The following is a 13,578-nucleotide window of genomic DNA, read 5'->3' as shown; positions in this document are numbered from 1 at the left end:
ATGACGACGTGACGTCCGATGATGGGGGGATTCTGGATCTGTCTGACCAAGAACCTCTCCGTACTAAAGAGTCGGATGCTAAGTCAAAGGTTTATATTCCTGGCCTTATTCGGGCAGTCCGCACGGCTTTAGTTATTGTATATGATGATCCTCCGGTGTCCAAGTCCAAATATGCCTTTTTGAAGGATATTAAGGGTGACACCACAGTGTTTCCTCTTTCGGGTCAGTTAGTAGACCATTTAGAGGAGGCGGGGAAACACCCCGGAAAACGGTATCAGCCTCAGAGGCGCTTAGCCGTGGCTTATCCGTTTGCTGACATTATTTTTCTAAGTGGGAATCCCCACCACAGGTGGATTCTCATGTGACACGCCTAGTCCGAAGTGCCACTTTGCCCATGCCTTCCATGTCCTCCTTGAAAGATGCTAGGGACCGCAAGGTGGAAATCTGCCTAAAGTCCATTTATTCCCTTGCGGGGAGGGCATCCAGACCGGCTATGGCCGTGTGTTGGGTAGCCAGAGCTATGGAGCGCTGGGCTGATAGTTTGGAGGCGTCTTTGGACTCTGACTGTTCGGCTGAACAGGCCGAGTTGGTGGGCAATCTCCGGGATTCGGCCACTTACATCAATGAAGCGGCCTTGGATATCAGTGGTGTCGACCGAGAGGTTATGCCCCTCGGGAGTTCCGTCTGTCTAGAGTGTTGGCTTTCTTACAGGCGGGGCTAGACCATGGGCTTCGCCTTGCTTCCCTGAAAGTGCAGGTATCTGCCCTGTCAGTCTGGTTCCATCGTACAATCCCTGATGTGCGCACCTTTATGCAAGGTGTTCTTCGCATTCAGCCACCTTTTGTTCCACCGGTGGCTCCTTGGGATTTGGCTGTGGTCCTGAGAGCTCTCCAGGGACCGCCGTTTGAACCACTTGGCTCAGTGGACCTTAAATGGCTTACAGCTAAAACAATATTCCTTCTGGCCATTGCTTCGGCCAGACGTGGTTCTGACTTAGGGGCTCTCTCCTGAAGACCCCTTTTCTGATTTTTCATAGGAACAGGGCGGTGCTGCGCACTCGTCCTGGATTCCTTCCGAAAGTTGTTTCAAGTTTCCACATCAACAAGGAAATCGTTGTGCCTGCTTTTAACTCACCTGATCTTTCAGTGGGTGAGGCCACTTTGGACGTTGTGCGGGTCTTAAGGATTTATGTTGACCGCACTTCTTCTTTTAGGAAGTCAGACGCCTTGTTTGTCCTCTATGGCTTCCGTAAGAAGGGTTGGCCTGCTTCATACAAACTTTGGCAGGTTGGATTCGTATGGCTATTTCAGAAGGTTATCTTCATGAAGGCCTTCCGGTTCCTTCCTCTGTGAGGGCACATTCCACTAGGTCTGTGGGACCTTCGTGGGCGGCTTGACGTGGTGCATCTGCAGTCCAGATTTGCAAGGCTGCCACGTGGTCCTCTGTCCATACCTTTGTGAGGTACACTTTTGACACCTTTGCCTCTCAGGATGCATCCTTTGGGCGGCGGATTCTCCTTTCAGCACAGGAGCGTCCCCACCCTTAAAAGATACTGCTTTGGGACATCCCCAAGGTATCCTGTGGATACCCTATGGACCCTGATGTAGAAAATATGAGATATGGTAAGAACTTACCTTTGTTATCTCTATTTCTATGAAGTCCGTAGGGTTCCACAGGACTCCCGCCCTGTCGCACCTGTGCTGCAGATGGGCTTTACTCTGGTCACCGTTTTTTTACAATCTCCCTCTGGTGAGAATGTGATTCTTGTGTGTGTCCAGATCTTTCTTCTCTCTCTTCCTTCTCCTCCTCTGGCCTATGGCTTGGTACGTAACTGAGATGCCTTGGCTCGGGGGTGGGGTATAGGAGGGGGACCCTAGTGCATCCTGGGAGGCTGAAAACTTAACTCTATGGTGCCCGATGCCTGACGTCATCACCTATACCCCAAGGTATCCTGTGGAACCCTATGGACTTCGTAGAAATAGAGATAACAAAGGTAAGTTCTTACCATATCTCATATTTTATTCATAGATAAATTAACATTCAGCAACTTGAAGAATTTTTCCATCAGTGACAGGAAAATGTTCTGTATGGATTGGCATGACTGCAATGTGAGAAGGTCTGGGTTTGTTGTGGACCCGGGGTGGTGACAGGAGCAGACACAGAAGCAGATTTAAATAAAAAGGTGGAGTTTTTAAGTGATTTAGCAGACATGGGAATGGAAAAATAAAAAGTCCAGGTTTAGCACTAAAGTGCACTTGATAACTGTGGTGAAGCAAATGGGAGAATGTCCAGATAGTGACAGGCAGGAAATGTCCAGTATGCAGGTTTGGTGAGCTGTAACGAAGTGCAGGCAGAGGTAATGAAGTCCAGCTGGGAGTTAGTGAGGCAAGGTGCAGGGAAACAGCAGGTTCAGGTACTCAGGCAGGGGAAAGGTAAATGGAGGGTGCAGGGTGAGTCCAGCAGGTTTGGAGCAGACAAGGTAACAGGCTAGTAGCGCTTCCAGGCAGACAGGTAAGGCACAGGTATTCTCTCTCAGCCGCAGCTGAGAAACACGTTGCACTGGCAATGAATGAAGCCTCTGGATCTTCCTAAATACCAGGTGCCGCGCTGTGACTGGCTGGAAAGAGCACATGACCAACCAGGATTGGACAGCTTGAATCACATGACCTGAGGCAAGATGGTGGCACCCATGCCAAACAGAATGGAAACACCACCAGGCCTCAGTGACAATGTGCCCACACAAAACCACGTGCAGCCAATGCCCCTTGCCAAACACCAGCACTGTTGCCAGAGACCCCTCGCCACAATGACCTCACAGGTAATACCCGGTGACCACCATGCCGAGAAACCCTGGCCGTGACAGTACCCCTTCCCCCTTATGGGTGGCCTCAGGACATTCACCAGGTTTCTCCGGATGGGCAGCATGGAACCTTTTGATGAGTGCAGGAGCATGGAAATCATGGGCATCAGTCCAACAACGCTCCTCTGGGCCATAACCCCTCCAATCCAAGAGGTACTGCAGATGTCCTCTGCGGATAGGAGAGTCCAAGACTTGGGAAACCTCAAACTCCACGCCTCTTTCAGTCTGGACACGGGGAGAAGCAGGCAGGACACTGTGGAACTTATTCAACACTAGGGGTTTAAGCAGGGAGATATGAAAGGAGTTGGGAATTTTCAGGTAAGGGGGCAACTGAAGGTGCTAAGCCACGGGGTTAATAATTTATATAATGGAGAAGGGCTCGATGAAGCGTGGAGCAAATTTCTTAGATGGTACTATGGGCCGTAGGTTCCGTGTGGACAACCAGACTTGGTCTCCAACTTGCATACGTGGTTCTATCCTACGCTTCTTGTCAGCTTGAAATTTGTAACAGGAGGACACCTTCTCCAGGTCAGCATGAACTTGAGTCCAAATTGATGCAAATCTCTTTACAGTGTCTTCCACAGCTGGTACATCAAAGATGGGCAGGCTTTGAAATTGAGGAACCTGAGGATGAAGATCGTAGACCACTTGGAATGGGGTTTGGTTCGTGAAAGAGTGGTAGGAGGCATTATGCGCAAATTCAGCCCATGGCAGCAATACAGACCAATTGTCTTGGGAAGATGTCATGAAAATCCTCAGGAAGGTCTCAAGGTCTTGATTAACCCTATCGGTGGAGCCATTGCTTTGTGGGTGATAAGCCGTAGAAAAATTTAGCTTTACTTGCAATACTGAACATAAGGCTCTCCAAAATGTTGCTGTACACTGAACACCACGGTCAAAGACTATCTCGGCAGGAAGACCATGGAGACAGAATATATGTTGTGCAAACAAATGAGCTAGGTCAGGAGCAGAAGGTAATTTCTTTAGTGGTATGTAATGGACCATTTTCGAGAATACGACCCAGATGGTAGTGAATCCTTGAGAATTCGGCAGATCCGTGATGAAGTCCATGGAGAGATGCGTCCATGGACTTGATGGAATAGGTAGCGGCAACAACTCACCAGCCGGAGCCTGACGTGAAGACTTATGCTGAGCACACAAGGAGCATGAAGAAATAAACTCCGACTTTCATGGAAGGCCACCAATAACCTCTCTTCAGAAATTCCAGGGTCTTCTGGGTACCTCAGTGACCTGCAAAGCGAAAGGAATGAGCCCAGGTGAGGAGCTGCTTCCTTAACTCCGGGGCCACAAAGGACTTCCCAGTGGGAGGCTGTACTTGTAGGGTGGCAAATACTCTTGACTCCAAGACGGGTATTTTGTTGATTCTCCGCTTTGTCATCACAGAGGAGAGATCTGGACAGAGCATCTGCCTTTTGATTAAGGGCTCCAGACCGGAAGGTCAGGGTGAACTGGAACCGAGCAAAAAATATTGCCCATTGGGACAGACGAGGATTCACGCACTGAAGATTCTTGAGGAATAGGAGGTTTCTATGATCTGTGAAAACAGTGAAGGGGAACTTAGCCCTTTCCAGCAGGTATCTCCATTCTTTTAATGCCAATTTCACTGGCAGGAGTTCTTGTTCACCTATGGCATAATTTCTGTCAGCAGGCGAGAATTTCTTGGAGAAAAACCCACAGGAATGAACTCGATTACCCTCATAACGCTGGGAAAGAACTACACCCACAGCCTCTGAAGACGCATCCACTTCCAATAGAAAAGGCCTGTCCAAATCTGGTTGACATAAGACTGGAGCAGAAATAAAAACCTGTTTTAAAAGCTGGAAGGCAGTCTCTGCCTCAGGTGACCATAGGGCAGGATTAGCATCTTTACGGGTCATAGTGGTGATGGGAGCCAATAATGAGGAGAATCCTTTAATAATCTCTGGATGGCTTTCAAGGTTTGAGGTCCGGACCAATCCAAAATTGCCTGCACCTTCTTGGGATCCATTTCAAGACTGGAGCCGGAGATGACGTAACCAAGGAATGGCACACTGGGTACTCCAAAGACACATTTCTCCAATTTTCAGTAAAGGTGGTTCTTTCTTAGACTGGATAATACTTCCTTCACATGTTCATGATGTTTCTCTATAGAAGACGAAAAAAATCAGTATATTGTCCAGGTAAACTACAACCGAGACATACAACAAGTCCCGGAAAATTTCATTAACAAAGCCCTGAAACACGGCAGGGGCATTGCACAACCCAAAGGGCATCACAAGGTATTCAAAATGTCCAGCTTGAATCACATGACCTGAGGCAAGATGGCAGAGCCCATGCCAAATGGAACGGAAACATCACCAGACGTCAGTGACAATTGCCCGCACAGAACCACGCGCAGCCAATGCCCCTCACCAAACACCAGCACGGCTGCCAGAGACCCCTCGCCACAATGACCTCACAGGTAATACCCGGTGACCACCATGCCGAGAAACCCTGGCCATGACACAATGATTACAGTGGCTTTCATATTTTTACCTTGTTTCTACGTTGTCCTATTTTAAATGCTATTTCTCTTACATTCATTGGGAACACAGGAACCATAAGGTACTGTATACAGGTAACTGTTGAAGCTTGGACATATTAAGAAATTCCTGGCTCCTACCACTCTATGATTCCCTAGTCAGGAGTCAGTTACTTTTTTATTAAGTGCTCATATGAGCAGGGTGCTATTTTTTATTGTGCTGCTTCTGACAGCATTAAATTATTATTTTAGAGAATGTATTTGTTTTTTGTGTCGTTAATTTTAGCTGCATGTGCTGATAGAGTAGCTGCAAGGCAGCTTAGCATAGATGTGTGCTTAGAACTTGGAATAGGTTCTTGAGAGCAACACCCAGTGCAGCTCCACATTCCACCTGCTATAAAGCCTTTGAAGAGGGGGCTTGGTAACTACTGCCGCAGGTAGTTACTGTCATCCCTGTGCAGCTGCTGCAATAATGGCATATAGCCTTTCCCCAAACTGTAGGTAGGAAGTAATTGTGACCAGTGGTTTGTGGCTGGTTATTTTTGCTCTCAAACATAAGAGCACAGGCTCCAGTGCTGACTAAGGGGTCAGACGTGGCTAATCTCCAGTCATCTCCCTGAGTACACACTGACAGGGAAAACAGAGCTGTTTTTTGAATAGCTGCAGTCTTGTTAGGGGTCCATTAATCAATAATTTTATATCACATTGCAGTATGCGATCATACCAACCGGATGTATAAAAGAGCACCTGCAGGCACAGGAGCTATGAAATGAGACAGTCCCTTGCGATGTGCCAGGACTCCTGCACATGTGTGGTTTACAGACCACGCATGTGCGGCGGCCATTGCAGTGGAGGGTTCCTCTGGAAGCCTCTCCTGGCTAGGATTTACAATGTGTAGCCCATAGGCTACAGCAGCCCAATGCCATCTTTAGATGGCGTTAGCTGTGGGGGTCAAGCTCTAGAATGCTTCACATACTGGTAAATCTGACAGCATTGCATCACCATAGAAACTTTTAAGGGTTGCGGCTGCTGTTGGAAATGGAAGGACCGCAGCAGGTATCAAAATTATCTGCTGTGGTCCCTCCATAATACATCTGGGAGAATACTTAATATTTGCCGCTGTCCTCCGAAAATGTGTGTTTTCAGGGAATATGCCACAAATAGTTAATGATAAATGGGCCCCATAGTGTTGGACGGAGGAATCTAATGCTTGCTTCCTTTAGCTGACAGACCCGAAATACAGCAATAACCCTTCTATGTTTCCTACGCAAGGAAAGTATTTCTCATTTATTTTCTGCGGCGAACAGTGGTTGTGCTCTACATCTGTCCACTTTACGCGCACATTTCTGTCTTGTCAGACAAAAGTAGTAGTCTCAGGGCCTTTTCTAATAGGGTGACTTTAGTGACAGTTTTTACATGTTTAAAATGTCTCACAATACTTTTATTCAACCTTTTTCCAGGAGTGGATGGGAAAAAAATTTATGACACAAAAATTAATCTTCCTTTAGCGCGGTTATGTAAGACCCCAGTCATTCCTATTTTAATGATGCCTTGGATAGTACATTCTAAGACATTTAAATTATGTTATTGTGACTGCTAGGTTGACTGTATAAGGGAGATATGTGGTTTCCTCTATGATTCAGCCTTGCGTGATGGCCTTTTTGCAGCCAGTAGCAAGAGTGCCTAGGTTGTTGTAGTGCATAGGTCATTATGACTCAAGGCATGGGAGGCTAACCCAGAATCCAAAAGAACTCTAGAGTCTCTTCTGTTTGCAGGTAATGTCCTCTTTGGACCTGAGCTAGATTAAATTGTCAGCAAGGCCACATGGGAAAAAGCTCTTTCCTAAACTCTGTTAATTTTTCCAAATCCAAAGATCTTCGTTTTTGGCCTTCAGCAATACTAGGAGTGCCTTATTCTATGTTGCAATATTCTACTCCCTATATATGACAGCTAAAGGGAAGACATACTTGGTCAGCTAAGGGGTCAACAACCAAATGTTTAGAGACAGAATTACAGTCACTTTTCGCTAAAACTCCTGTGGTGGGAACAGTCTTTTTTTCTTTAGTGATTAGTGGTTATCTTTCTCTTCAAGTACTTGGGGGAGAGGAATCATAGACTAGCGCTGCTGGGTACACACTTTTACGATTGCAGGCTGATCAGGTAAAACTGTCCCGATCAGCCGTGCAGTCTGTCCCCACTGTGACCCCCCTGTCAGCCGCGTACACACTGTGCAGGCATAGCACAGTGTGTACGGGCTTCTATGGGATCGGGATTTCGACCCGATAAATATTAAACTGTACATAAGATGCGGCCTCCTGATCACGACTGTTGCAGGAGCATTAAAAGCCATTTATCAGCTAACGCTCCTACATCGGGACAGTATACACACCTATACAATCCAATGGCCGTTCTCTCGATATTGTATTGGTGTGTACCCAGCTTTAGACATATAAATCCCATACCCAGAAGGTCTTCCTGGAGATGAGGCAGACACTGTTAGAGGCAATTCAATATTTGGTTTCCTAAAGGGTGCTCATCCCAGCCCCAGAATACCAGAGAAGAGTGGAATACTGTACTACTACTATACTAATCTTCTCTTAGCCATGAAATCAGAAGGAAACTCCATTCCACTTTGAACTTTACCAATAATTGATAAGCAGGGAAAATATTAGTTATAGGTGTCAATGGACATCAAAAAAAAAATTACAAGTTCCAATCTAGGAGGGTCTCCAGTACCTACTCAGGTTATCAGTCTGTTTTCAATATTTTCAGTTTGGGGTTCTTCCTTTTAATCTAGCGATGATGTCTTTTTTGGTAAACTCCTGACCGCAATGATGGCTTTCTTGAGAACCATAAAATTGACAGTGATTCATTATTCGGACAACCTATTAATCAAGGCAGGTTCCTACATAATGTCAATATGCAGATGTTGGCCCAGATCTTAGACTCTTAAGGGTGGACCATCAACTACCAGAAATCCTGCCTAGTTCCTGCTTAGTGAATGATCTTTCTAGGATTTCTTTACTACACCATACAACAGCGTTTGCTACTCAGAATGCAAATTGCAGATATTAATAGTAGTAGTAATAGTAGTAAAGAAATCCTATAAAGATCATTCACTAAGCAGGAACTAAGCAGGAACTAGTTTGTGCACTTAGGCACCCGAATCCTTGGGTAGCTGGTCTCAACCAGTGAGATTGTTCAGTTTCCATATGGAACTCCTTTCTAAATGGGATAAATCACACCATTACCTATCCATCAATATCACCCATTGTCACTAGTAATACATTGTTGCTATTAATAGAGTACTATTAGAGACGTTCTACATTCTAGAGCAGGGGTGGGGGAACCTTTTATTTTTATATATATATATAATCTTATTTGCGGGCCCCACCTCTATGATGTCACATAGGGGTGGGGGCCACAATCACCGGTGATTACAGCAATGCCCGGAGTATTTATTTCCTGAAGATGCTCCGGGGAGCTGTAACTTTAGCGGTGTGACCATCTGAAGTGTCCTAAGGATGCTCCAGGCTGCACTGCTGCATAGATTCTGGGTACTATTCTAGGCACCCTGCTAGCCAGATGAAGCTAGCAGAAAAAATCTCAGAGGGCCAGACCAAATGATTCTGGGGATTCTTATACGGCCCCCAAGCCTGAGGTTCCCCATCCCTGCTCTAGAGAATAGTCCCTTTATCCAGAGGTATTTCTTCATATAGTTGAGAGATGAGTTCAACCAGGCATTGACATGATTGCAATATGGTTGAATTACAATGTAGACTATTATTACTCAAGATCCATTCATAATAGACACCATATTCATGCACTTCAATTTGTTATGCCTGTAGCAGCTATGCTACCAATAGATTTCAATAGGATATAAAAGGAGTTCTGGTAGTTTTCATAGGAATATTCATGGGGGTCAATCCTTTTAGCCACGATGATCTCGCCGGCGCTAGTCATTGCGGCAATGGCCGCACTTTACAGCAGCCTGGATTCGCTGAATTGGGCTCAGCGGGCTGCTAAGGGTGCGAGGTGCCTGTCCGTTGCAACGGCAACTCGCACCTTTCGCACATAATAGGATTGACACCAGGGAATGAATATGAATATTGTGATACAGGGATGTTCATGTCATGAAGTTGGCTTTAACCCTAGAGTGTACCGATCACTGTGGCCAGTAGTGATCGGGCAGCCCAGTGACCCCCCCGTCCTCCCGGCGGCTGCAGTAGCCGGGGTATTGTGAAGGAGTGAGGCTGCTCCTATGTTAACCCCAGCGGTTGCTCTTCTCTGCAGCCGCTGGGGCAGTGTGATAAAAGGAGCTGCCTGCTCCTATGTAAACTCCAGCGGCTGCTCTTCTCTCCAGCTGCCGGGGCAGTGTGATGAAAGGAGCAGCACTGCCCCTGTGAATTCCCGGTGCCTGCAGAGTGGAGCAGCCGCCTGGGTGTGGTAAAGTAATCAGCAACAGTTCCCCCCCCAGTTTATAAATATAGCAGCAGGGATGGGCAACAACCATCGATGGGCAACATACATTGATTGTTAGCCACCTAGGGTCGATGGTTTTGCCATCGATGGGGGAGATCCAATGGCACAGAGCCCGGCAATTAAAAAAAAAAATTATTCAGCGCCAGTACACTGAGCTTAGCTCCACCCCCGACGCAACCCATGATGCCCTGCCCCCGCCTGATTGGTCCACCGTCCCTTAAGTCATAGAGCAGGGATGACCATCGGTGGGCGAAACAATCGATGGTTCCCTGTTGATAGCTTCTTACTATCGAGGTTAGCCACCAATGGTATCATCGATGGTTATATTTGGTGATATTTCGGAAAAAATTTTTTTTTGTTAATCAATATTAGTATTGATGGTTCCATTAATCATTTTGTATATGGCTAAATAGTGTAAAGTTCAAGTTGATGCACAGTATACCATAAAAATTGCTATTTTTATGATATATTGTGATTAAAAAAAAAATTATTTTTTTTCTAAAATTGTGTTGGATAAGTCTTAACTAGATGTTATTGACCTAATTCAATCATAAAAGAAACCTGACAATTTCTGAGCGGTTTTTGGAAAAAATATTAGCCAGTTAAGTGATTAAGGAAAGTCAGGAGAGTTATTTCAGGCTTAAGACCTGGGACCTCATTCAGAGGCAGTCGCAAGAAGCAATCGCTCTCTCTGAATGAGGGAGGGCGCTTCTTTTTTGGTGCGGCCTCCTGGTCGCAAGCTAAGCTGTGGGTTTTGGAAACCACCCCACCCCCGGCCCGCCTACAAAAAGGGGCGAGCTGTCGATCAACATCGGCAGCCGCCCCTTTTGTAGCGAGCTCCGGAGCGAGAGAGTTTCTCGCTCCGGGGCTTGCGCTCGCGCAGTGCGGCCGCTGCGCGTGCGTAGAGCAACCCCTCGACCCGGTTGTGAGCACATCGGTGCTTGCGTCCGGGTCTGAATGACCCCCCTGATTCCAAATGGGACGCAAAAGCCGATATTTTCGCAGACTGAGCAATTGTTAGTCATTGCGCATTCGTGTAAGCTGTACTGGGCAAATGCAGCGAATTGAGCTCACGCAGAGAATTCACATGCTAAATGAGTGACAGATAGTCGGTGTTTGGGGGAGGTAACATGGTGGCTAGAAAAACGCAGGCATGTCAGAAACGTTTAAACACTGTTTTCTAGGCTTCCATAAATTAGCCTCTATATACTTGCTCGCAGCAGGAGAGCCCTCTGCATGTCTGTAGACCCGCTATGCATTGTTCACTCTAACCAAAAAAGGCAAATTTGTGCGCGCGCCCCGAAAAGGGGAGCGTGGCCATGAAAAGGGGGCGTGTCTATAAGACGCATCCCCTTTTCGTCATCCTTGGGGGCGTGCCCAGCACTTACGGACACACCGGGCAGCCCCCAAGCGCTGCAGACAGTGAGAATAGATGCCGGGCGCATGCGCCCAGCGTCTATTCTAAGGCCGTGACCGGGTCACCGCACATTTCTCCACCCGCGGGACACTGCGACCCGCGGCTCCTTATGGAGGGCAGGGTGCCTTTTGCCCTCCTTCTGGAGGGCAGGGCGCCGCACCCCGCTAAAACAGCCTAGCGGGAACGCTAGCTATGTCTGCGACAGCTTAGACTTTCTCAGGAGGCTGATGGCCGCCTGATCTGCGTTCAGTGTTTCCAACTTTGTGCCGAGCAGCGAATACTGTCAGTGGGCGTCTCTATGCACTGAACGGAGGGTGAGTCATTAGCGTATTTTTGCACTTGCAATCCGTAAGAGATCACAGTTGTGATAGCATTTGCCTCCGGATCAGAATCAGGCCCTTAGTCCCTAAAGATTAAAGTTTCCGCACTGTTGGTCCTCTTTCACAGAATAATATCTCTGGTGCTACATGTCCAGCCTCCTTATATCCCTCCTGTTTCCATGGGTTTTAAACCCAGTATTGACTCAGGGCATGATTCACTACGGAATGCAATAGCGATTACGCATGCAGTTCAACTGCGATACTATGCTAATTCATTGCAATCGCAATGCCGCCACTGCACTAGATAAGGACGCCCACTTTACCTTACACACATCCATAATGTTTAGCGAGACTGCGAAAACATCGGTACAATCGAGTACCATCGCAGCCTCACGCACACTTACACAGGCCCGGACCTTACTCAGAAATTTCTAACTTCATGGCACGCTATGAGGCCTCAGGCTGCGTAGGGGATCGCACTGGCTAATTTATGCACACCCCTGTAATGGCGTTCAAACGCACTGGCACTCCTGCGTTTCCCCGACCACCCTGCCCCTACACCACTTGCATACGACATTTCGTGCCAATCACTCTGTGATGGGTCTGCGCTGTCACTGCGATCATAATCCCGATCGCAATGGTTAGTTCACCCATGCGCACTGCGATGCATGCACAAAACTCAACAATCAGCCAATTGCGTGCGTATTAGCAGTTGCGTTCCTTGCTGAATCAGACCCTCAGTTTGATATTTTGGATTCTGTAGAAATAAGGGGCCTGATTCAGACACGCTCGCGAGCGCATTGTAAAATGGAAAACAGCTTTTTCTCTTTGAAATTTCTATGGTAAGAAGAGTCTCAGATTTAAGAGCTCTATCTTGGTGATCTCCATATACTTTGGTTTAAATCGATAGAGCTGCACACGATCTAAGCCCTCCTTTCATTTAGAAGGTGTATCAAAATTCCTCCTTACTCCATAGATCAGAGGTTCCCAAACATCGCCATTACAGTCCATGTTTTAAGGATATTCATGCTTGAGCACAGATTATTTAATTAGTACCTCAGTCAATTTGATTTAACCACATACTTGCCGGCATTCTGGCTGTCCCTTGTCGGCATAGCGGGGGGTCGTGGCGTGGCATAGGGAGGTCTGATGGGAGACAGGATGCGGAATTGGGGGTGGAGCGATTGCATCATCATGGCCCTGCCCCCAGTACATTTTGCTTATCTGTCAGTGCTGGCTTTATTGCAAGATGCCAGCAGCTTGGCAAGGTAACATATGCACCTAGGAGAGAACTGTAGGTTACTCCATGAAATGTGGCTTGACAATGGGCTCGATTCAATTCAACGCGAATTGAATAGCGCCGGGAATGAGCTCCCGGAGCTATTCAATTCAGCGCGCTGCTAAGCCCGACTAAGGATTTCGTCTCGCATCCCTCCTGGGATGTGAGCAGAAATCCGACGAAAGTACAGGCGCGATGCTGTTTTCTGTCCCTAGCACGGCGGAAACAGCATCACGCCAGGAAGTTTAGTCGGAGAATGCCCGTTCTTGCGACTAAACACCCTGTTTAAGGCGCGATGGGCAGGAGAACGGGCATTCCCCGACCAAAAGCGTGCAGAATTGAATAGCTCCAGGAGCTTCTTCCAGGCGCTATTCAATTCCCGTTGAATTGAATCGAGCCCAATGATGGTAGTAAAAGTTAAAATAGGATCTGTGTTGGACAGTGTTATTAATGAATAATACATTTGTACGTCACTGTGTAATATAGTCACAGTGCTGACCACTATAACCTGCATTACCGCTGTTGTGGCTATTGCAAAAGACCCCCGCTGTTATAAAAGTGTTTGTTACTGCTTTTAACAGTGTTACCAATAAACCCGCAAGCCTGTTTCAGAACTCTGTGGGGACTAATCTCCATTTCACATTCCGCTGGCACCTATTGAAAACTCCCAGGTACTACATCAGAGGTCCTATCAATACT

The sequence above is a fragment of the Taudactylus pleione genome, unplaced genomic scaffold (assembly GCF_031769625.1).
Source record: "Taudactylus pleione unplaced genomic scaffold, aTauple2 ptg000434l, whole genome shotgun sequence".
NCBI lineage: Eukaryota > Metazoa > Chordata > Amphibia > Anura > Myobatrachidae > Taudactylus > Taudactylus pleione.
The sequence above is the reverse complement of the archived record's forward strand: the minus strand, read 5'-3'. Positions refer to the sequence as shown.